Source organism: Bubalus kerabau, chromosome 11 (genome assembly GCF_029407905.1).
Source record: "Bubalus kerabau isolate K-KA32 ecotype Philippines breed swamp buffalo chromosome 11, PCC_UOA_SB_1v2, whole genome shotgun sequence".
NCBI classification, from domain to species: domain Eukaryota; kingdom Metazoa; phylum Chordata; class Mammalia; order Artiodactyla; family Bovidae; genus Bubalus; species Bubalus kerabau.
Window position 1 is genome coordinate 41,161,678 of NC_073634.1, and position 23,021 is coordinate 41,184,698.

The 23,021-nt window shown below is 36.4% G+C and overlaps 1 long non-coding RNA gene across 1 annotated transcript; it reads right to left on the reverse strand.

Annotated features, from left to right (window-relative positions):
• Nucleotides 1-2,051: 2,051 nt before the first annotated feature.
• LOC129623098 (uncharacterized) lies at nucleotides 2,052-17,134 on the reverse strand. The gene is made up of 3 exons (XR_008700345.1): nucleotides 17,022-17,134; nucleotides 3,790-3,879; nucleotides 2,052-2,345 (listed from the first exon to the last, which is right to left on the reverse strand). It is a non-coding gene; the product is annotated as an uncharacterized LOC129623098 (long non-coding RNA).
• Nucleotides 17,135-23,021: the final 5,887 nt, after the last annotated feature.

A 23,021-nucleotide genomic window follows, 5' to 3' on the forward strand; every position in this document is an offset into this window, starting at 1 on the left:
TGTGTTGAATGGTAGTAGTAAGAGTGAGCACCCTTGTCTTGTTCCTGACTTTAGGGGAAATGCTTTCAATTTTTCACCATTGAGGATAATGTTTGCTGTGGGTTTATCATATATGGCTTTTATTATGTTGAGATATGTTCCTTCTATGCTTGCTTTCTGGTGGATTTTTTTTTTTTATCATAAATGATGTTGAATTTTGTCAAAGGCTTTCTCTTCATCTTTTGAGATAATCATATGGTTTTTATCTTTCAATTTGTTAATGTGGTGTATCACATTGATTGATTTGTGAATACTGAAGAATCCTTGTATCTCTGGGACAAAGCTCACCTGGTCATGATATATGATCTTTTGAACATGTTTTTGGATTCTGCTTGGTACAATTTTGTTGAGAATTTTTGCATCTATGTTCATCAGTGATATTGGCCTGTAGTTTTCTTTTTTGTGGTTTCTTTGTCTGGTTTTGGTATTAGGGTGATGGTGGCCTCAGAGAATGAGTTTGGCAGTTTACCTTCCTCTGAAACTTTCTGAAAGAGTTTGAGTAGGATAGGTGTTAGCTCTTCTCTAAATTTTTTGTAGAATTCACCTGTGGAGCCATCTGGTCCTGGGCCTTTGTTTGTTGGAAGATTTTTTTATTACACTTTCGATTTCCGTGCTTGTGGTGGGTCTGTTAAGATTCTCTGTTTCTTCCTGGTTCAGTTTTGGAAGGTTATACTTTTCTAAGAATTCGTCCATTTCCTCCAAGTTGTCCATTTTATTGGCATATAGTTGCTGATAGTAGTCTCTTATGATCCTTTGTATTTCTGTGTTGTCTGTTGTGATTTCTCCATTGTCATTTCTAATTTTGTTGATTTGATTCTTCTCCCTTTTTTTTTTTCTTGATGAGTCTGGTTAATGGTTTGTCTATTTTATTTATCTTCTCAAAGAACCAGCTTTTAGTTATGTTTATTTTTGCTATGGTCTCCTTTGTTGCTTTTTCATTTATTTCTGCCCTAATTTTTATGATTTCTTTCCTTCTGCTAACCCTGGGGTTCTTCATTTCTTCTTTTTCTAGTTGCTTTAGGTGTAACTTTAGGTTATTTATTTGATTTTTCTCTTGTTTCTTGTGGTAAGCTTGTATTGCTTTGAACCTTCCCCTTAACACTGCTTTTACTAAATTCCATAGGTTTTGGGTTGTGTTTTCATTTTCATTTGTTTCTATGCATATTTTGTTTTCTTTTTTGATTTCTTCTGTGACTTGTTGGTTATTCAGAAGCATGTTGTTTAGCCTCCATATGTTTGTATTCTTAACAGGTTTTTGTTTTTTTTTTCCTGTAGTTGACATCTAATCTTACCAAATTGTGATCAGAAAAGATGCTTGAAATGATTTCAATTTTTTTGAATTTATCAAGGCTAGATTTATGGCCCAGGATGTGATCTATCCTGGAGAATGTTCTGTGTGCAGTTGAGAAAAAGGCGAAATTCATTGTTTTGGGGTGAAATGTCCTATAGATATCAATTAGGTCTAACTGGTCCATTGTATCATTTAAAGTTTGTGTTTCCTTGCTAATTTTCTATTTGGTTGATCTATCTATAGGTGTGAGTGGGGTATTTAAGTCTCCCACTATTATTGTGTTAGTGTTAATTTCCCCTTTGATACTTGTCAGCATTTGCCTTACATATTGCAGTGCTCCTATGTTGGGTGCATATATATTTATAATTGTTATATCTTCATGTTGAATTGGTCCTTTGATCATTATGTAGTGTCCTTCTTTGTCTCTTTTCACGGCCTTTATTTCAAAGACTATTTTATCTGATATGAGTATTGCTACTCCTGCTTTCTTTTGATCACCATTTGCATGAAATATCTTTTTCCAGCCTTTCACTTTCAGTCTGTATGTTTCCCTTATTTTGAGGTGGGTCTGTTGTAGACAACATATATAGATGTCTTGTTTTTGTATCCATTCAGTCAGTCTTTTGGTTGGGGTATTCAACTCATTTACATTTAAGGTAATTATTGATAAGTATGATCCCATTGTGCAGGAAGATTCTTTACCAACTGAGCTATCACATGTACGAGTTATTTATTGCTGCATAACAAAATTTCCCCCAAACTTCAGCAAATTAAGCAATAAACATTGTTACACAGTCTCTGTGTGATAGAAATCTAGACACAGTTCAGCTGAATAGCTCTATCTGAATCTCTCAGAAGGAGGTAATCAAGATGTCACCTGGGGAGTAGTCATCTTAGGCTTCACTGGGGCTGGAGAACCTGCTTCCAAGTACATTATGTGGCTGATGGCCAGAGGCTTCAATTCCTTGTCACATGGGCCTCTATTTAAGTTTCTCATGACATGGCAGTTAGCTTCCTCCAGACCAAATAATGAGAGATAGAGGAGAGGAGAGAGAATCCAGTCTGTCATTATGTAATATCAGACATGACATACCATCACTTCTGCCCTATTGGCCATACAGACAAACCCTGGTACATTGTGAGAGGAGGATTATACTAAGATGTGAATATCAGGAGGCTGTAATCATCGTGGGTCATTTTGGAGTCCGGCTACCACATCTGGCCTATGTGATTTCCTTGTTCATATTCAAAAAAGAGTTGCTTTTTTTTTTAGCCACTGAACAAAAATTGTCAGATTTGATCTGATTGTACCATCCTTAAGCCAGTCACAGTGGCTGGTAGAATAACAGCTACTGAATGATTTGATACTGGGTTACTGAGCTAATGTTTGTTTCAAGGGTGATAAGATGACAATGATTGGCTTATAGAAATTAATGTCCACCTAGAGCTGGAGATGTGGTTTGCTGCCACTCAAACAGCATGGTTTTTCTACAAAAGGAGCAGATAATTGGGGGAGGCACTCACAGAGTGCTCCAAAATCTGTTTCTGGCTCAGCATCTGTCCATATCCTTTTTTCCTACCCATACACTGTTACATGCATTTACAAACTCTCTCCAAAGGAAGATAATCCAAGTCTAATTCAAGTTCCAAGTCCAGGATATCTAAATGTTTTTCCTTCCACTCCATCAGGTGTGGACACAACTCTTTACAGTTTAATGATATATGAGCTCCACTTCCAAACAAAACAACTCATATGGAATTGTGGGAAAAGAACAGGATAATTTCAATACAACTCCTATTAGTAAGAGTGGTTAGAATACAATACATAGTTTCCCCTGGTCCACAGCACACATCATATCCCATTGTATAGGAATTTTAAGTTCTTCTTGCCCTGGTTGGAAGAGAGAGTTTGGGTAGAGAGGGTAGGAAGTGAGGGCACTATCACTAACTGCTGCCAGACTGTTGAGGCACTTTTAGAACTTTAGCCTGTAGGCAATGGAGAAAGAAAATCATTGAGGGGTTTTGAGTAAGGTAGTGACATGATTAAAATTGCTTTGGTGAAATTAATTTGGAGGCATTATGCAGTTTAAATTCACAAATTCCCTTAAAGTAATACCCTGGGGACAAGTTTCCTCACATAAACTGAAAGTGATACTTGAAAAAGAAATACTAACAAATTCCACAGTAAAAGTACATGTATAACCCAGATTTGTCTCTTTCCAAATAGAAATCATAAGTTGTTTCTAGGCACCTACATGAGACAAACAGGGTGGTTCATGTTGTGTCAGTTCCCTGGCATTAATTCCAAATAGAATGAATGAGCTTTTAAGGCTTTTTGGAAAGGTTTGTATTAGAGGTTAACTTGGTAGGTAGAGAATGATTGGAACTAAGTTTAACTTGAAAAAGTAAGAAAAAATTAGTAGAGAAAGCATTTTAGATAACAATAACCCTTCACTTACCTGTGCATGGTGAAGGAAATAATATGGCAAACCACTCCAGTATTCTTGCCTGGGTAATCTCATGGACAGAGGAACCTGGCGGGCTACAGTCTATGGGGTCACAAAGAGATGGACACAATTGAGAATGCACTGTTTAAAATATTTTACTGTTTTAAGCTCTAGACATATTAATTGGTTAAAGGTTTATGTAGGTTGTGAAGCATTTGTTTTTTAAAAAAGAATCAATTTACTTGAAGGGCAAGTGAAGCAGTGAATCTGCAGCATCACCTGCTATTGTGAGGACCCTTTACTAGTTTAGGATATGAAGGAATATGCTCTTCATAGAAAACCTATGGGATTTCTCCTCAGATGGCCTGGAAGGAGTCCAGGATGGAAAGTGGTGGAGAAATTGATTATTCTTATTTGAAATTTCAGATATCACAACTGAATTTTTATTTGACTTATTCCTGAGAAACACGATGGAAATTCCCGCACCCCTCAAAAAATAAGGTTGTTATTTCTCTGGTCTACAGACTTGAGTGAATATGGGTGAATGAAATGTATAAAAGAAAACATTTTTTGAGGTAGGAATAGATTCATCATTGAGTTTCCCTGCCAAATTCAGAATTAGATAGTGGAAAAATTCTATTTATTTTGAATTTGTGAATCTGCCAACAAACTGTTGGGAAAAATAAAGACAAGCCAGATGAGGACTTGGGTTATGGAATGAACCATAGATGACATATGAATGAACTTTTAAAAAGAAGAATATAGTTGTTCATAGTTTTATTTCCTAGTTTTAGAGTTTTTAATAACCTATCTGCAGTATGCTTTCTATTATACTGAACTCTAGCAGCAAAATGTAAAGCACAACATATTGCAGTATTGAAATCAACCTTGAGAGTCAGGAAATTGAAAATATCAAGTTTCCATAGTAACACTAATTTAGTCAAATCACACATTTTGTTTCTGAGCCATTAGTTTTTGCTTACGATGTTAAAAGAACATAATATTCAATATTTACTTTGTAATGTGGTTAAGCTAATATTAAAATACAAAGTAATTTCATATTTTCTTCATGTACATTTTAAATCATTTTATTATTGTAGGCTTGACTTTCGATTGTTTGCACTGTTTTGGAAAATGTGAAAATGTTGTAAATTTTTTTTTTTAAGTTTCTGAAGAAAATTAAACAGGAAATCATGAACAAATCACAACTTAGGAAAATGATAAGATAAACTGGAGTTTAAAGTTAGCAGAATTCTTTGCTGAATTTCCGAGAATTTATTTGATCTTTCGGCTGGGTAGCTTTGATGTGATCTGATTTTAGTTTTCACACTTATCACATTCTACATGGTGTATCCTTGATATCAGCTAGAGATTTGTCCCAAGTCTTTTTGAATCCTCAAATTCATGAATACTACTATAGTTTTGTTTGCTGACTGACTTTTTGAGCCCACTTTCCATAGAGACACCTTTTCCTCAACAACTTTATAGGAGTTACTACAAAGGTAATGATCTAGCAAAGGGCCAGTTTGCCTTCTCAGCAGGCCCCCTTTTGGTGCACATACCAAGCATATCTTCATGATTGGTCTTCACATACTAGTCTCTCATTGCATGTGGTTCAAATTTGCCTCTTAGTAAAATGACAAAATGTTACATCTTCAAGGCCACTTATGATGATCACATTGATTTTCAGCCATTAAATAACTTTGCATTCCTGGGATAAATCCCAGCTGACCAAAATGTATAATTCTTTTTATATGTTGCTATATTCGGTTGACTAGTATTTTGTTGAGGATATTTGCATCTATGGGTTGTCCAAAAAGTTGGTTCAGGTTTTTCCCTAAGATCTTATGACAAACCCAATATACTTATAAGTGATACTGGTCTGTAGTTTTATCTTCTGATGACATTAATGAATATTAGAGTGTACTCTTCCCATTCGGTTTACTTTGTTGTTGTTCAGTCGCTCAGTCATGTCCGACTCTTTGCGACCCCATGGACTGCAACACGCCAGGCTTTGCTGTCTTTCACCATCTTCCAGAGCTTGCTCCAACACATGTCCATTGAGCCAGTGATGTCATCCAACCATCTCATCCTCTATCATCCCCTTTTCCTCCTGCCTTCAATCTTTCTCAGCATCAGAGTCTTTTCTAATGAGCTGGCTCTTCGCATCAGGTGGCCAAAGTATTGGAGTTCAGTTTCAGCATCAGTCCTTTCAATGAATATTCAGGACTGATCTCCTTTAGGATTGTCTGGTTTGATCTTCTTGCAGTTCAAGGGACTCTCAACAGTCTGCTCTAACACCACAGTTCAACAGCATCAATTCTTCAGCACTCAGTCTTCTTTATGGTCCAACTCTCACATCCATACTTGACTACTGGAAAAACCATAGCTTTAGCCAGACGGACCTTTGTTGGCAAAGTAATGTCTCTGCTTTTTAACATGCTGTCTAGGTTTGTTATAGCTTTTCTTCCAAGGATCAAATGTCTTTTAATTTCATGGCTGCAGTCACCATCTGCAGTGATTTTGGAGCCCAAGGAAGTAAAGTCTCTTAGTGTTTTCACTGCTTCCTCATCTATTTGCCATGAAATGATGGGACCAGATACCATGATCTTTGTTTTTTAAATGTTGAGTTTTAAGCCAGCTTTTTCACTCTCCTCTCACTTTCATCAAGAGACTCGTTAGTTCCTCTTTGCTTTCTGCCTTAAGGGTGGTGTCTCATTTCCATATCTGAGGTTATTGATATTTCTCCCTACAATCTTGATTCCAGCTTGTGCTTCATTTAGCCTAGCATTTCTCATAATGTACTCTGTGTATAAGTTAAATAAGCAAGATGACAATATACAGCCTTGACGTACTCCTTTCCCAGTTTGGAACCAGTCTACTATTTCATGTCTGGTTCTAACTGTTGCTTCTTGACCTGCATACAGATTTCTCAGGAGGCAGGTAAGATGGTCTGGTATTCCCATCTCTTTAAGAATTTTCCACAGTTTGTTGCGAGCCATACAGTCAAAGGCTTTAGCGTAGTCAATGAAGCAGAAGTAGATGTTTTTCTGGAATTCTCTAGCTTTTTCTATGAGCCAACGGATGTTAGCAATTTGATCTCTGGTTCCTCTGCCTTTTTAAAATCCAGCTTGTACATGTGGGTGTTCTCATTTCACATACTGTTGAAGTCTAGCTTGGAGAATTTTGAGCATTGCTTTGCTAGCATGTGAAATAAGTACAGTTGTGTGGTAGTTTGAATATTGTTTGGCATTGCCCTTCTTTGGGATTGAAATGAAAACTGACCATTTCCAGTCCTGTGGCCACTGCTGAGTTTTCCAAATTTGCTGGCATATTCAGTGAAGCACTTTGACAGCATCACCTTTTATTTAACTAAAACTGATAAAAGCAAGTTCAGTTCAGTTCAGTCGCTCAGTCGTGTCTGACTCTTTGCGACCCCATGAATCGCAGCATGCCAGGCCTCCCTGTCCATCACCAACTCCCGGAGTTCACTCAGACTCACGTCCGTCGAGTCGGTAACACCGTCCAACCATCTCATCCTCTGTCGTCCCCTTCTCCTCCTGCCCCCAATCCCTCCCAGCATCAGAGTCTTTTCCAATGAGTCAACTCTTTGCACGAGGTGGCCAAAGTACTGGAGTTTCAGCTTTAGCATCATTCTTTCCAAAGAATACCCAGGACTGATCTCCTTTAGAATGGACTAGTTGGATCTCCTTGCAGTCCAAGGGACTCTCAAGAGTCTTCTCCAACACCACAGTTCAAAAGCATCAATTCTTTGGCGTTCAGCTTTCTTCACAGTCCAAGTCTCACATCCATACATGACTACTGGAAAAACCATAGCCTTGACTAGAGGGACCTTTTTTGGCAAAGTAATGTCTCTGCTTTTGAATGTGCTATCTAGGTTGGTCATAACTTTCCTTCCAAGGAGTAAGCGTCTTTTAATTTCATGGCTGCACTCACCATCTGCATGATTTTGGAGCCCCCCAAAATAAAGTCTGCCACTGTTTCCCCATCTATTTGCCATGAAGTAATGGGACCAGATGCCATGATCTTAGTTTTCTGAATGTTGAGCTTTAAGCCAACTTTTTCACTCTTCTCTTTCACTTTCATCAAGAGGCTTTTTAGTTCCTCTTCACTTTCTGCCGTAAGGGTGGTGTCATCTGCATATTTGAGGTTATTGATATTTCTCCCTATAATCTTCATTCCAGCTTGTGCTTCTTCCAGCCCAGAGTTTCTCATGATGTACTCTGCATATAAGTTAAATAAGCAGGTTAATTCAATGAAAAATGATAGCCATGCTTTTTGATAGATACTGTGAATATGAATATGATTTTTTTTTGGTTGACTAGATTATTCATTCCTTGCTTGTCTGAGTCTAAGTAATGTGAGAAATTAAATTCAAGAAATATGTATCAAATGCTTATTATGCTAGGTATCATGCTAGGTACTGGGTGTATATTGATGAATAATGAGTGGAAATAGCAGTACTAGTAAAAATAAGTTGCATATTGAGTAAGAGTACTTAGATTTGACTCTTGTCTCTACCACTTCCTAACTGACAGACCACAAGCAAATTACTTAAACTCAGTTTCCGCATCTGTAAAATGGCACTACAAATAGCATGTCATTCATAGGATTGCTGTGAAGATTAAGTAATGCATGTAAACAGTGTCTGGCATTTGGTAATCACTAGATACAGTTTACCTATTATTACTATTATTATTATTTGCTTTTCATTTGCCATAACTTATTTACATTACTTCATTTAATTCTAGTAACAACCTTGTTGAGGAGATTATTAGTATTATCTCCACTTTTATAGCTGAGAAACTAGGGCTTATAAAGGCTATGTAACTTGCCTGTGATCACCAATATGGTGACTTGTGAAGCAGAATTCACACCCAGAATATGCTTGCCTGCCAAGTTAGCATTCAAATATATTACCCTATACAGCCTGTCTCTGTCTCCTTAAAGGAGTTCTCATCTAGTTTTCCAGGAAGCCCTGTCCAATAACTGCCTTAGATTCTTACAGATTTCCAGAGGAGGTCTTTTGGTGCCATATTCCAGTGACTTGTTCACTAAAGTAAGTCAGAAAAAAATAATCTAACACAAATTTCATCTATTGAACTTGAACTCTGTTTTTTCCTTAGTATGCTGCTGCTGCTGCTTCTGCTAAGTCGCTTCAGTTGTGTCCGACTCTGTGCGACCCCATAGACGGCAGCCCACCAGGCTCCCCCGTCCCTGGGATTCTCCAGGCAAGAACACTGGAGCGGGTTGCCATTTCCTTCTCCAATGCATGAAAGTGAAAAGTGAAAGTGAAGTCGCTCAGTCGTGTCCGACTCTTAGAGACCCCATGGACTGCAGCCCACCAGGCTCCTCTGTCCATGGGGATTTTCCAGGCAAAAGTACTGGAGTGGGGTGCCATTGCCTTCTCTGTTCCTTAGTATAGAGAAGGAAATATATCTATCCAAGTGGCAACCTAAAGTCAATATATTCCAGTATTTTCTCTTACATTTATTAAGATAATTCTTTATTCAGTGGGGGAAAAGCACAATATATATGAGCACTTTGTTTTTCCTGATTTCTCTTTAATGTTATAAAGCTCAGTTAAGGAACTGATTCTTTTGTTGTCTATCTAGATACTCTTTTTGCCCTTGACTTTGATCCTGTTTTAACATTATTTTCCAGGGCCTTCTGACTTCCTAGTCATGGATTAGGCTCCTAGCTTGTAGTTTTTAAATGCTGTCCATTTTCCCACCATCTGATGGACATAAGAAGTCATAAGAAAGTGGGAAGAGGGTCAATAAATAATGTGAAGGCAAAGGTAGAAACATTGAGGGCCACATTTAAGGCAGTTTCTCTTGTGAAGAAACAGCTTTTCTGTGGTTAAAAAAGGCTCTCATTTTTGGGGAAAGATTATAGGACTTTAGATGCTGAGGCATCAGGGGAAGGAGTTTAAGGACTGAGACATAGAAACATAATGCAGAATGAAGGTAGGGTAACTATTGCTTCTACCAAGAGACATCCTATGACTTGACAATAGTCTTGTTTACACTTCAGGGAAAATAACATTTGAAAACCAACTTGCTTTTCCCAAGGGGAGAAATCATTTAACATTTCCTTTCTTTCTTCCCATCTACTGACTCTTATAGGTAATGTTTTTAAACTGTGTCTCAAGGGATTGGGTTAATATTTCCCCTAAAAATTCAGTATTATGAGCAATATATACTTAGAGTTGAAATTCTCTGTGAAAGATGGGTGAATACCTAAAAACCAGACAACTTTCTGAGAGGAGAAAAAAGTCTTTATTTTAAAGGAAGAAAAACTACCAAGTATGACACAAGACTGATACCCACCCAGTGGCCAGATATGTTTTCCTGAGGGATTTCACTGTGTTTATTCCTTTAGCATTTTTTCATTCCTGACTTTTGGGGTGGCCCTTCTGTGAAGAGTTTCCTCATCCCAGCTGTTATGATGTTTAATCTAGAGTTGCCAACTTCTGATCTGGCGGTTCCAAGACACAGGGTGAGGAAAACAAAGCTTTCCAGTATTTCTGAATCCTATCCTCCACCCCCACTGGAATGAGTGCTTTCATCTCTGGTCAGTCCTGAATTGTTTTCAACCCTAGCTTCATCCTTCCTCTCCCCCAGAATAGCAGAACAATTACTAATGGTAAAGATCCATGTCCATGTCCAGAGTTCAAATTACATATGCCCCACGCAAATCTCAATTTATTCTTTTTTCCCTTTTCTGTCCCTCTCCTCCCCTCTACCCAAGTGAATTATAGAGGTTTTCTTTGGGGGAAATATTTACTTTAAAAAGATTTTTTTTCAAGATAAAAATTAGATTTTGTTTTTTAAACTAACTAGGAAAAACAGGGTAATCTTTAAAAAGGATAATCATCTGGTTTTGATACTAACGGATACCATGGGATGGCTTGACACTTCCAGTAAGGGAAGTCATGGCATTTCATTCTATAAATTCACAAGGATGGCTCCCTCCTGCTCTTGGCCTGATTTGTTTAATGTTAAGGAAGAAAAGTTATGACAAACTTAGACAACATATTAAAAAGCAGAGACATTATTTTGCCAACAAAGGTCCATGTAGTCAAAGTCTGGTTTTTCCAGTGGTCACGTATGTGAGAGTTGGACCATAAAGAAAGCTGAGCACTGAAGAAGTGATGGTTTTGAACTGCGGTGTCAAAGACTCTTGAGAGTCCCTTGGGCTGCAAGGAGATAAAACCAGTCAATCCTAAAGGAGATCAACCCTGAATATTCATTGGAAGGACTGATACTGAAGCTGAAGCTCTAATACTTTGGCCACCTGATGCGAAGAGCTGACTCATTAGTAAATACCCTGATGCTGGGAAAGATTGAAGGCAGGAGGAGAAGGGGCATACAGAGGGTGAGATGGTTGGATGACATCACTGACTCAATGGACATAAGTTTGAACAAGCTCTGGGAAGTGGTGAAAGACAGGGAAGCCAGGTGTGCTGCAGTCCATGAGGTCACGAAGAGTCTGACACAACTGAATGACTGAACAACAGCAAGGTGAGGTAGTCCTGGCTGGTATTCTATTTTAAGCCTTGTCTGCTCCAGAAGTAGGCAGGTGAGGAATTAGAGGTAAGCAGAATTAATATTTGAAGACAGAAAGCAGAGCACAGATATAAATGAAGAAACAGCCCCTTTTACCAAATGTGGAAAGGCATAAATCTTACAGTACTAAAACATGCTGCTTTCTTCTGGTGTGTTCAACTTGCTATTATTACTATGAATTTATTTACCCCTGGCAATGGAAAATATTTAGGAGATCAAATAGTAAAGTAGAAATATGTGGTTCTTTGGTTCTCCTACTATTCCCAAGTATCTGTTATAACATGGCTTTCCCCCCGTGGCTTTATTTAAGGACCCCACACTCAGAGCCCCCACAAATTTGCCTTTAGGTCATACCTCATTCTGAACTTCCCTGGTGGCTTAGATGGTAAAGCGTCTGCCTATCAATCCGGGGGACCCAGGTTCAATCCCTGGGTTGGGGAGATCCCCTGGAGAAGGAAATGGCAACCCACTCCAGATTCTTGCCTGGAAAATCCCATGGATGGAGGAGCCTGGTGGGCTACAGTCCATGGGGTCACAAAGAGTTGGACACAACTGAGCAACTTCACTTTCACATACCTCATTCTCTGGATATTTTCTTCACCCTTACCATCCACAATAAAGATGGATATCCACTGGCCTGAAATAATTTAGTGTCCCCTTCCTTTATATACATTTGTTCCCAACTATGTACAACTGGGCTTCCCTGGTGGCTCAGATGGTAAAGAATCTGCCTGCAATGTGGGAGATCCAGGTTCAATTCCTGGGTTGGGAAGATCCCCTGGAGAAAGGAATGGCCATCCACTCCAGTATTCTTGCCTGGAGAATTCCATAGACAGAGAAGCCTGGCAGTTCACAGTCCGTGGGACCGCAAAGAGTTGGATATGACTAAATGACTGACACATACACATGTACATGTACAACTGGCTAGCTGGTTGGAAAAATATTAGCATTAAATAACATTTTGTATTTTAGCAATACAAATCTTTCAGAATTAATTCCCTATGACCGAAGACACTCTAATATAACAAATCAATGGAAATTTCAGATGATGTCAGGCTAATTGAACAGGTGTCTAGGAACAGACAGGCTCTAGTGTTTTCTATAGGATCTTATGCATAAGATCAAAACTGCCTTTGAATTTTCTTTTGTTTTCCATTGAGAAAAATTCCTATAACTGCCACTGAAAGGTCTTAAAGAAAACTGCAAAGAAAAATGCAGATTTGTAATGAAGGAAGGATGTTTTAATCTCAAAATGCAAAGATTAAATTATGTCCCCAGTATTTCACAGCAGTCTGGATGGGAAAATCACAGATTCCTATAATGTTTTTGCTATATAATTCTAAGACTTTTGTATGCTTGATAACTCTTGTTCATGTTTCCTCTCCTTTCTGCCTCATCTGTATTATTAATATTTTTGTTTCCATATAAAAAATTCCTTTCAAATATTTGAAATGCCTATAAAGTTTTCGTTGTTATTATTATTTTTTTAAGAATAAATGTAGAAATGTACCTTTGGCAGAATGGAAAGTATTTAGAAGATCCTAGTCACGTTTAAATTATTATTGGGGGACTTCTCTGGTGGTCCAGTGGTTCAGAATCCATCTTCCAATTCAGGGAATGTGGTCAATCTCTGATCAGGGAACTAAGATCCCATATGCTGTGGGGCAACTAAGCCCGTGGGCTGCAACTAGAGAGAAACCTACTTGCTGCAACGAAAGATCCTGCATGCCACAGTGAAGATCCCACATGCTGCAACTAAGATCCAATGCAGGAAAGAGAAAAAAAATTCAGGATTAAAAGACTACTATTGGTGTTAATACTGTATATTATATTCCTTTGTATTAAATATGCTGGAAACCTTTTATGAATGAAGCTTGTGTTGAAAGGATCCAAGTTTGACTTATAGACTAGGCATGCCTTCTTTGGAATACTTGGGTTTTATAAAAACATACGTCATATACCATATACTTGAATTTGCATAATAATTAACTAACTTCTGCAGAATTTAAGAAAATAATTCCCTCCTGTTTAAACATTAAAATGTGCTTCTTAAATTGTATATTAATATAAAGCATAATTATTTTGTTTACTATTAAGAAGCTACATTGATGAACATATTAAACTATTTTTGGTTTGTTTACTCATTTTCAGTTGTCAAAATAAGTATAATTGGAAACAGCTGCCTCAAGATTATTTCTGACAAATCATGTTCAACTCTAAAATGGATAACTTTAAGAAAATAGGCCTTGTATAATTATGATTTTTCCTAGAGTATATATTCAGATTGCTATTCTGCAAATTAGAAGTTAATTAAAACCAGAAATGAATCATTTTAAAACTAGCACCACAGTTTTATAGAAAGACATTTTCCATGGCTTTCTTGTTTTTATATAAATTGATTAACTTCATTTGGCTATTTTACCATATTTACATTTTACTATTATTTGGAATTATTAAAATGTGGTAGAAGACTAATAAAGTGTTTTTCTACCCTTTTATTCTTGTCTTTAAGCTATATTTAAGCTTCTTTTCATTTCTAGAGCAGCTTAGCAATGTGATTTGATATTAGCAAGAGGTTTAGGAATTTTCATTATTTTAATAACTTCTATGATTAAATAAGTACATTCATTTTAATAGTTCCTCAGATTAATTTATCTCATTCTAAGTGAGATCTTGATTAAATTAGAAATTAGGAAGTTATTGGAGATATTTTTTTAAATTCCAGTTTAATATAAAGGTCTCTACTATTGGATAACTTCATTCTAAGTTTATCCTTACAGTACTTCTAATTTATTTTAGAAATTTAAAAAGACATATTTCGCGCTTTTTTTTCTTTCTTAGAGTAGAGAACCTGAAAAAGACCAAAATAAATATAGTCAAAGATACCATATCCGAAAGTATGGAAACTGCTTATTTTACTGTTAATGCTATGATTCCATTTCTATGCACACGTCACATACAACTGACTCCTCATGTTTCCTACACTGTCCATTTCAAGCATTTTATATTTTTCTAAAGGTCCACACTTTATGACAGGCAGAAAAACTCACTGACTGCAGATGACCGTAAATTTGCTGCTGCTGCTGCTGCTAAGTCACTTCAGTCGTGTCCAACCCTCAGCGACCCCATGGACTGAAGCCTTCCAGGCTCCTCCATCCATGGGATTTTCCAGGCAAGAGTACAGGAGTGGGGTGCCATTGCCTTCCCCGGACTGTAAATTTGAGAGCAACACAAATAGCGTATCACAAGCCACAATAAAAGCAAACAAAATGCAGGAACACTTTGTCTAACATGAGCCCCTGAATAATGAAGCCTGAATCCTTTCTGAGGAACTCCTGATGAAAATAAATTTACTTCTGACTTCTGTCATCTACATGTAGGTGGCCATCCTTGCCCACATGGTAACCATGTGAGGAAATGGCTGCGTAAACAGATTTACTGTTATCTTGGTAACCTTGCTTCCTCTCCTCCCCTGCCCCTGCAAATACATTCTGTATTCTTTTTAGGGCTTCCCTGATGGCTCAGCAGATAAAGAATCCACCTGCAATGCAGGAGACATGGGAGATGGGAGTTTGATCCCTGGGTCGGGAAAATTCTTTGCAGTAGGAAATGGGAATCCACTCCAGTATTCTTGCCTGAAGAATCCCATGGATAGAGGAGCCTGGTGGGCTACAGTCCTTGAGGTCGCAAAGAGTCGGACATGACTGAGCACCTAGGCATGCATGCAATATTCTTTGGAGTAAATTCTTTTAATGACCAGACTCCATTACAAGGGGCTTCTCAGGTGAATCACTGGTGAGGAATCTGCTTGCCAAGCAGGAGACTTGAGTCTGATGCCTGAGTCAGAAGATCCCCTGCAGTAGGAAATGGCAACCCACTCCAGTATCCTTGCCTGGGAAATCCCATGGACAGAGGAGCCTGGTGGACAACAGTCTGCGTGCGTGCTTCAGTCGTGTCCAACTCTTTGCGACCCTGTGGACTGTAGCCTGCCAGGCTCCTCTGTCCATGGGGAGTCTCCAGGCAAGAGTACTAGAGTGAGTAACCATGCCCTCCCCCATGGGATCTTCCCAACCCAGGGATCAAACCTGTGTCTCTTATATCTCCTGTATTGGCAGGTGGGTTCTTTACCACTAGCACCACCTGGAAAGCCCAGTGGGGTTACAAAAGAGTCAGATGTGACTTAGAAACGAAACAACAGCAACAAAACGGCACCACTACAAGGCATTAGCTGTAAAAACACTTCTTTCCCTTCTGTTTTATAAGATCTGTCCTCTTAACAACTTTCAATTATGCAGCACAATATTATTAACTATGCTCACCATGCTGTATACCCTCCCAGGTATTTATTGTATAAGTGGAAGTTTGTCACCCATTTTGCACCTTGCCCCCTCTAGTAACCACTAACTAGTTCTTTGTTACTATGAGCTTATTCCACATATAAGTGAGATCATGTGGTTTTGTCTTTCTCTGTCTGACATTTCATTTAGCATAATGCCCTCAAGGTATATTCCATGTTGTCATAAATGGTAATATTTCATGATTTTTAATGGATGAAAAATATTTATATATATCATTCATTATATCACATTTTCTTTATCCACTCTTCTGCCAATGAACACTTAGGTTATTCCCATATCTTGGATATTAGAAATAATACTACTATGTACATGAGGGTGCATATATCCTTTCAAGTTAGTGTTTTCATTTTCTTTGTATAAATACTCAAGAAGGGAACTGTTGGATTGTATAGTAGCTCTATTTTCAATTTTTTGAGGGACCTCCATACTGTTTTCCATAGTGACTGTACCAAGTTACATTCCTACCACAGCGCACAAGGGTTTTCTTCTCTTTTCTTTATAAACACTTTTATCTCTAAGTTTTCCTTTCAGGCTCAACATTTTAATAACAAAGATTCTTCTGCTTCAGACAGGGTGTGAGGACCTCCTTTCAAAGACTCACTTACACTTGTGCTCTTATGATTCTTAGATCATTTCTTTGTTTACCTACTCTGACCACCATTCTGCATCTTTAGTATTCCTTCATTGTAGTAGTCTTTGTCTAATAAAAGGCCCTTTTCTTTTGACTTTATTACTGTCTTGTTACTTTCCTTTCCTTCACATTTTCACTACCAAAAGTGTTGAAAGCATCACGTTTGCTTCCTCTGCTTTAGAGTGATTCATAAATTCCATAATTGTTTGTAGCCTGACTTCTGTCCTCAAAAATGTGCTGAAATCACTCTCTTTAAGGTGTTAAAACTGGTCCATCACTGAGCACAATCACTTTCTGTCAACCTTCTAACCCACTGTTAGAAACGGAAACTCTTTCGCCTTTTGGCTTCTTTACATTATATTCTCCCTTTCTGCCAGTTCCTTTTCTGTCTCATCATTCTTTTTCTATAACTGTAGGTGTTCCTCAAGGTCTGATCTTCGCATCTCTTTCTTCATTTTTGTTCATTTTTAGACTTGTCCAGTCTCTTGGGATGTACTATTAGCTGTGTGTGTGGCTGACTTCTAAATCTTTATCTATACCTCTACTTTCTCAACTACATGACTTTCCCTCCCTCATTTCTTCCCATATTGTATTAGTCACCTCAGGCTGTAATAACAAAACACTGTAGACTGGTGGCTTAAACAACTGGAATTTATTACTCACAGTTCTGGAGACCGGGAAGTCCAAGATCAGGGGCCAGCCAATTTGGTTCCCCTCTAGGGGATCTCATCCTGGCTTGTAGACAGCTGTCTTTTGGCTGTGTCTTCACATAATGGAGAGAGAAAACTGGTCTCTCTTCCTCTTCTTATGATGACACTAATCCTATCATGAGGCTTTACCCTCATGGCCTCATCTAAACCTAATTATCCAAAGGCCCTACTTCCAAATATCATTACATTGGGGGTTAGGGCTTAACATATGAATTTTGAGGAGACAGAAACATTTAGCCTTTAATTCATATTTATAGAGTATCTAACAGGTCTAAATCCAATGGTCAGCTAAATATCAGCAGTGGAATATTTTCCTTTCTTTTAAAAATTTTATTTATTTATTTGTCAGGGCCAGCCCCTAGTTGTGGCATGTGGGATCTAGTTCCCTGGCCAGGAATCGAACCCAGGACCCCTGCATTGGAGTTTAGCCACTGGACCACCAGGGAAGTCCCACAGTGGGATATTTTCTGGTACCTCAGTGTCATTATGTACAGAATGGAACTTGTCATGCATATGCTTAAATCTCCCTTGCCTCACATACTTCTTTTTTTGCATTTAATAAAACCATCCATAGAGGTTGCCTGGAATTGAGACCTTGGAGCCATATTTGACTTTTCTGTCTTTTTCTTTGCTTTGTTGACCAGTTGCTAAGTTGTACATGGTTAACTTCCATACCACCATTTCCATTTTGTTCCAACAGATGCGATTTTGAGCTCTCATGTCCCCTTATAGTTCTCTTGCTGTCAACTGTTTTCCGTACTGCTGCCAGCTGAGCTCTGACATTGCTAATTCCCTGTTCAAAAGGTCTTCTGTGTTGTATCTATTTGTGGCTCTTAGAAGGATCTCTTTTCAAAAACTACGGTCTCTTTACTGAACTCTTATATTCTCAGGGCCTTGACTATGTAACTGACTTCTTACTCTCCTCCAGACCATGTGGACTTTAACATTCATGTATAGTTTAACAAATATTTTTAAACACCCCTGTAACTGTCACCCAGGTCAGAAAATAGAACAGTACTGGTACACAGAAAGCCTCTTCTGTATGTCTTCCTAATTATCCTCTCTCAATCCCAAGCTCCTTTCCTTCCCCTCAAGATAATCATTTCTTTGTCTTTATAGAAGTATTTCCTTACTTTTCTTGATAATCTTACCACTTGAATATACTTCCTGAACAACAAATTGTTTCTTGGTTTTTGATTTTTATATAGAAGAAATCATTATTGTATGCTTTTTGTGTGTGACTTGGCTTTTTGGTCTTGACATTATTTTAAGAATTATTCATATTGCTGTTTGCAGCTATGGGTTGTTCGTTCTCACTGCTGATTAAGTCTACAATTTATTCATTTTATTGCTGATGGACATTTGAATTCTTTACACTTTTTGGTATTTTTAAACAGTGCTTCTAGGAATATTTTTATTTATATATTGTGGTAATTATTCAGTTATGTTGGACACTTTGCGATTGTATGAACTGTAGCCTGCCAGGCTCCTATAAATGTAATTCTCCAGGATAAAGATTTGAAAGAATTGCAGAGTCATAGGATATGCATGTCTTCAACTTGACTAGACAATGCAACAGGTTTTCAAAGAATTTATACCAATATACACAATTCACATTATTAAAATTCCTGATGGTCCATAATTTGGCCGATAGTTGATATTGTCAGACTTCTACATTTTTTCTCATCTGATGAGTGAGTAGTGGTATCTCATCATGGTTTTAAAATGCATTTAAAAATTAGTGACACTGAAAAATAGTGACACTGAACATTTTCAACTGTAGGATTGGTCTTTGGGATTACCTGTTTTGTGAAGTGCTTCTTCAAATCTTTTCACCATTTTTACTTTTGGATACTTTTCCCTTGTTATTTGTAGGAGTTTCTTTATATTCTGGATCCTGGTTCTTTATTTATATATTTAATTATACATATTGCATATGTCTTTTCCTACTCTGAGGGATGACTTTCCACTGTCTCTCTATTGCCTTCTTAATTTAAATTTAGTTTACTAGTAACTTTCTCCATTATGAAGACTTTTTGTGTTTATTTAGGAAAACCTTCCTGAGTCCAAGGTCAAGAAGAAATCATCCTGTATTTTCTAAAATTAACTGGGTTTGATTTTTGCATATGCTATGAAAGAGGGGTCCAATAAAATTTTTCTCATTGTCCTAGTGCTTTCTTTTGGAAATCCATTCCATTCTTACTGTTCTGCAGTGCTATCTCTGTAATAAATCAAATGTAACATAAGTCAGTTTCTATGCTGTTTCTAAGCTCTCCTATTCATCTGTTTTTCTGCCCGTGTGCCAAAACTGCAGTGTCTTGATTACTATAACTTTGTAATATGTCATGATGCCTAGAAGAACAAATTTTCCTTTTTGTTCTTTTTCTTCAAGAGTGATGTTTTAAACTGAATTGTGTCCCTCCATAAACAGATATGTTGAAATCTCTGGTACCTCAGAATGTGATCTTATTTGGAAACAAGGTCATTGAAGTGGTTATTAGTTAAGATGGGGTCCCTACTTCAATATGACTGGTGTCCTTATAAGATGATGGCCTTGTAAAGACAGAAACATAGGCAGAATGCTATGTAATGATGAAGGTAGATATTGGAGTTATGGCAGCTGCAAGCCAAGGAAGGCAAAGATTGTCAGGAAGCCATAGAAACTAGAAAGAGACAAGGAAGAATTCTCTGTACAGGTTTCAGAGGAAGCATTAACGTGGTAACATCTTGATTTTGGAATTTTAGCCTTCAGAACTATGAGATGATAAACTTGTTGTTTAAGCCCTCCAACTGGTGGTGGTTTGTTAGGCAGTCCTAGGGAGCACATATAAGGGCCTTAACTGCTTTTAGCCTTTTGCACTTGCATATAAATTTTAGAAGTAGTTTGTCAAGTTCCATAGATACTTGTGATTTTGATAAGATTGCATGAATCTATAAATAATATGAGAAGAAGTTACATATTTTTAATATTGAATGTTCCAATTCTTGAACATGGTATGCTTCTCCATTTCTTAGGTTGTCTTCAGAATCTCTTAACAAAGTTTTATGATTTTTCTATAAAGGTGTTGGAAATCTTTAGTTAGATTTTTTATGAAGTAATTGGTAATTTTTGATTATAAAATTATATTTGTAAAAGTAAAACTTTAATTTATTGCTGGGATAGAGAAATAAAATGGATTTTTGTACATTGATTTAATATCCAGTGACTTTGCTAAAATTTGTTGTAAATTCTAACAGTTTATTTGTAAGTTCTTTTGAATTTTGTGTAAAATCATTATCATTATTTATAAATAGTGATAGCTTGATTTTTCTTCTATAATATCGTACCTTTAATTTCTTTCTATTTTCCTATCCATGGGCCCTCCAGTACAATGTTGTAAGATTGCTAGTAGACTTCCTTGTCTTGTTCTTGATCTCCAGTGGAAAACTTTTGGTATTTATATTAAGTATGATATTTGCTATATGTTTTTATAAATATTATTTATCAGATTAAAGAAGTTTTTTTTCTGTTCCTAGTTTGCTAAGGGTTTTATTTGATTGAATCATTAATGGGTGTTAAATTTTATTAAGCACTTTTATCTGCATCTATTGAGACAATCACATGATTTTTCTCCTTTAATTTGTTAATGTGGTGAATTACATTACTAAATTACTGAATTATTATTAAAATTGAGATAAATAAAACTTGATCATGATCTACTATTATTTTTATATGTTGCTAGATTTGGTTTGCTAATATTCTGTTTTTAGGATTTTTATATCTATGCTCATATAAGTGAGTTTGGTCTGTAATAATCTTTTCTTATATTGTCACTGACAGGTTTTGCTATCAAAATTATGCTAGCCACATTAAATGAATTGGATAGTATTTGCTATTTTTCTAATCTGAAAGAGTTTGTATCAGAGGAGAATTATTTACTCTTTGTATGTTTGGTAGAATTTAAGAGTAAAGTTACCTGGGACTGGAGTTATCTTTGTGGGAAGGCTTTATCATTATTGATTTAATGGCTAAAGGGCTTTAGAGTTTTCTGTGTCTTTTGATGCCAGTTTGATACAGTCTATTTTTATAAGCTTTTTTTTTAATCTCATCTAAATTTTAAGATTTGTTGGCAGAAGTTGTCAGTAACTGGCCATTGTAATCTTTCTATGTGTGCAGCAGCAGTAGTGGTTGTCTTCCTTATTTTTGATAATTGTTTTTCATTTCTTCTCTTTTTTTCCCAGTTTCACCAAAGGTTTGTCAATTTTGTTAGTCTTTTCAAAGAAGAGACTCTTAGCGTTCTTATTGCTTCTCTATTAGTTGCCCTCTATTTTTGTTATTTCTTTCCTTCTATATTCAATAATTTTATTTTGCTTCTGTTTTTCTAATCTCTGGAGATTCATGCTTAGCTTATTAATTTTCAGTCTTTATTCTTTTCTAATTTATACAGTTTAAGTTGTATGTTTTCTTCTAAGTACTGTTTTAGCTGCATCATAAAATTCTAATATTCATATTTTTACATTTTTATTCAGTTCAAGTTATTTTCTAATTTCTTCCATTATTTATTTTTTACCTCTATGATTCACTTCATAATTTCTCAAACAAAATTTTTGAAGTTATCTTTTCACACTGTACATGGTCAGAAAACATCTGTTTAATTTTAGACGTTTGAAGTTTTTGAGATTTGCTTTATGGCCCGGTATATGGTCAATTTTTGGATAAAAGTTTCTGTGTACTTGATAAGAATGTACATCTCTCAGTTGTTATATTCAGTGTTCTAACTGAATCTAGTTCAATTAATTTGTGTTCAAACATTTTGTGTGTTTTTAATTGTTTTACCGCTTATTGAGAGAAGTATGTTATATCTTTCTGTACAATTGTGGGTTTGTTTTATTTAACCTTGTAATTCAGTTTTTGTTTTACATATTTTGAAGTCATGTTACCAGGTGCATACAATTCTAAAATTATGTGTTTTTGGTGAATTTAAATTTTTATCATTAAGAAGCCTCCTTATTTCTAATTTTCCCATAAAGTTGATTTTGTGTGATATTAATATATATATACATCTATTTTATTTTGGTTGGTATTTGCACAGTATATGATTTTTCATCTTTTTACTTTCAACTTTTCAATGTCCCTTTAAAATCCAGTTTGAAAATCATTGTTTCTTAAACTATTAATAGCGCATTTAGTCTGTCTCCATTGTATATAGCTGCTGATATATTTTGTTTAATTCTATAATTTTATTTGTCTATTTTTCTGTTTGATACACCTGCCCTACTTTTTTCTCTCCTTGTTTTTTTTTTTTTAATTGATTGAGTATATTTTAAAAACCATTTTTTCCTTTTATTAGTTGGGTAGTTATATACTGTAGTTTTGTTCATTTAGTATTTAACCTATGTATTACAACATACATAATTTACTTTGCTAACAGGTAGCGCTACTGGTAAAGAACCTGCCTGCCAGTGCAAGAGACATAAGAGATAGGGGTTCAATCCTTGGGTCAGGAAGATCCCCTGAAGGAGGGCACGGTTTATTATGGTTTAGCCTCTTTATCTCACTGTGATAGGTTTTGGGGAAGTTCCTCGATATTCTTCCATTTTAGTAATTCCCTAATGATTATCTCGCCTATTAAAATTTAAAAAGTTAACTTCTATTTTTCATTTTGTAGGATTTCTAATTTTTTTCAAAATGCCTATTTTCATTTCATTTCTGCTTCTTTATTTCATAATTTCTTGATCCATAAGTGTGTTATTCCCTTTTTTAAAAATCTCTTTGAGCATTCTAAAATCATGTCAAGATTCCTCTTATTTATTTTCATTTTGTTGCTTCTTAGTTTTCTTCATGTGGTATAAAATTTTAATTTGTAGACTCATCTTGAGGGCAAGTATTTTTTCCCTTTATCTTTGTTTGCTCACTCCTTCTTCTCTGCTTTGTTGCAGTTTTCTGTATACAGCTCCTGTCTCCTGTCCAGAA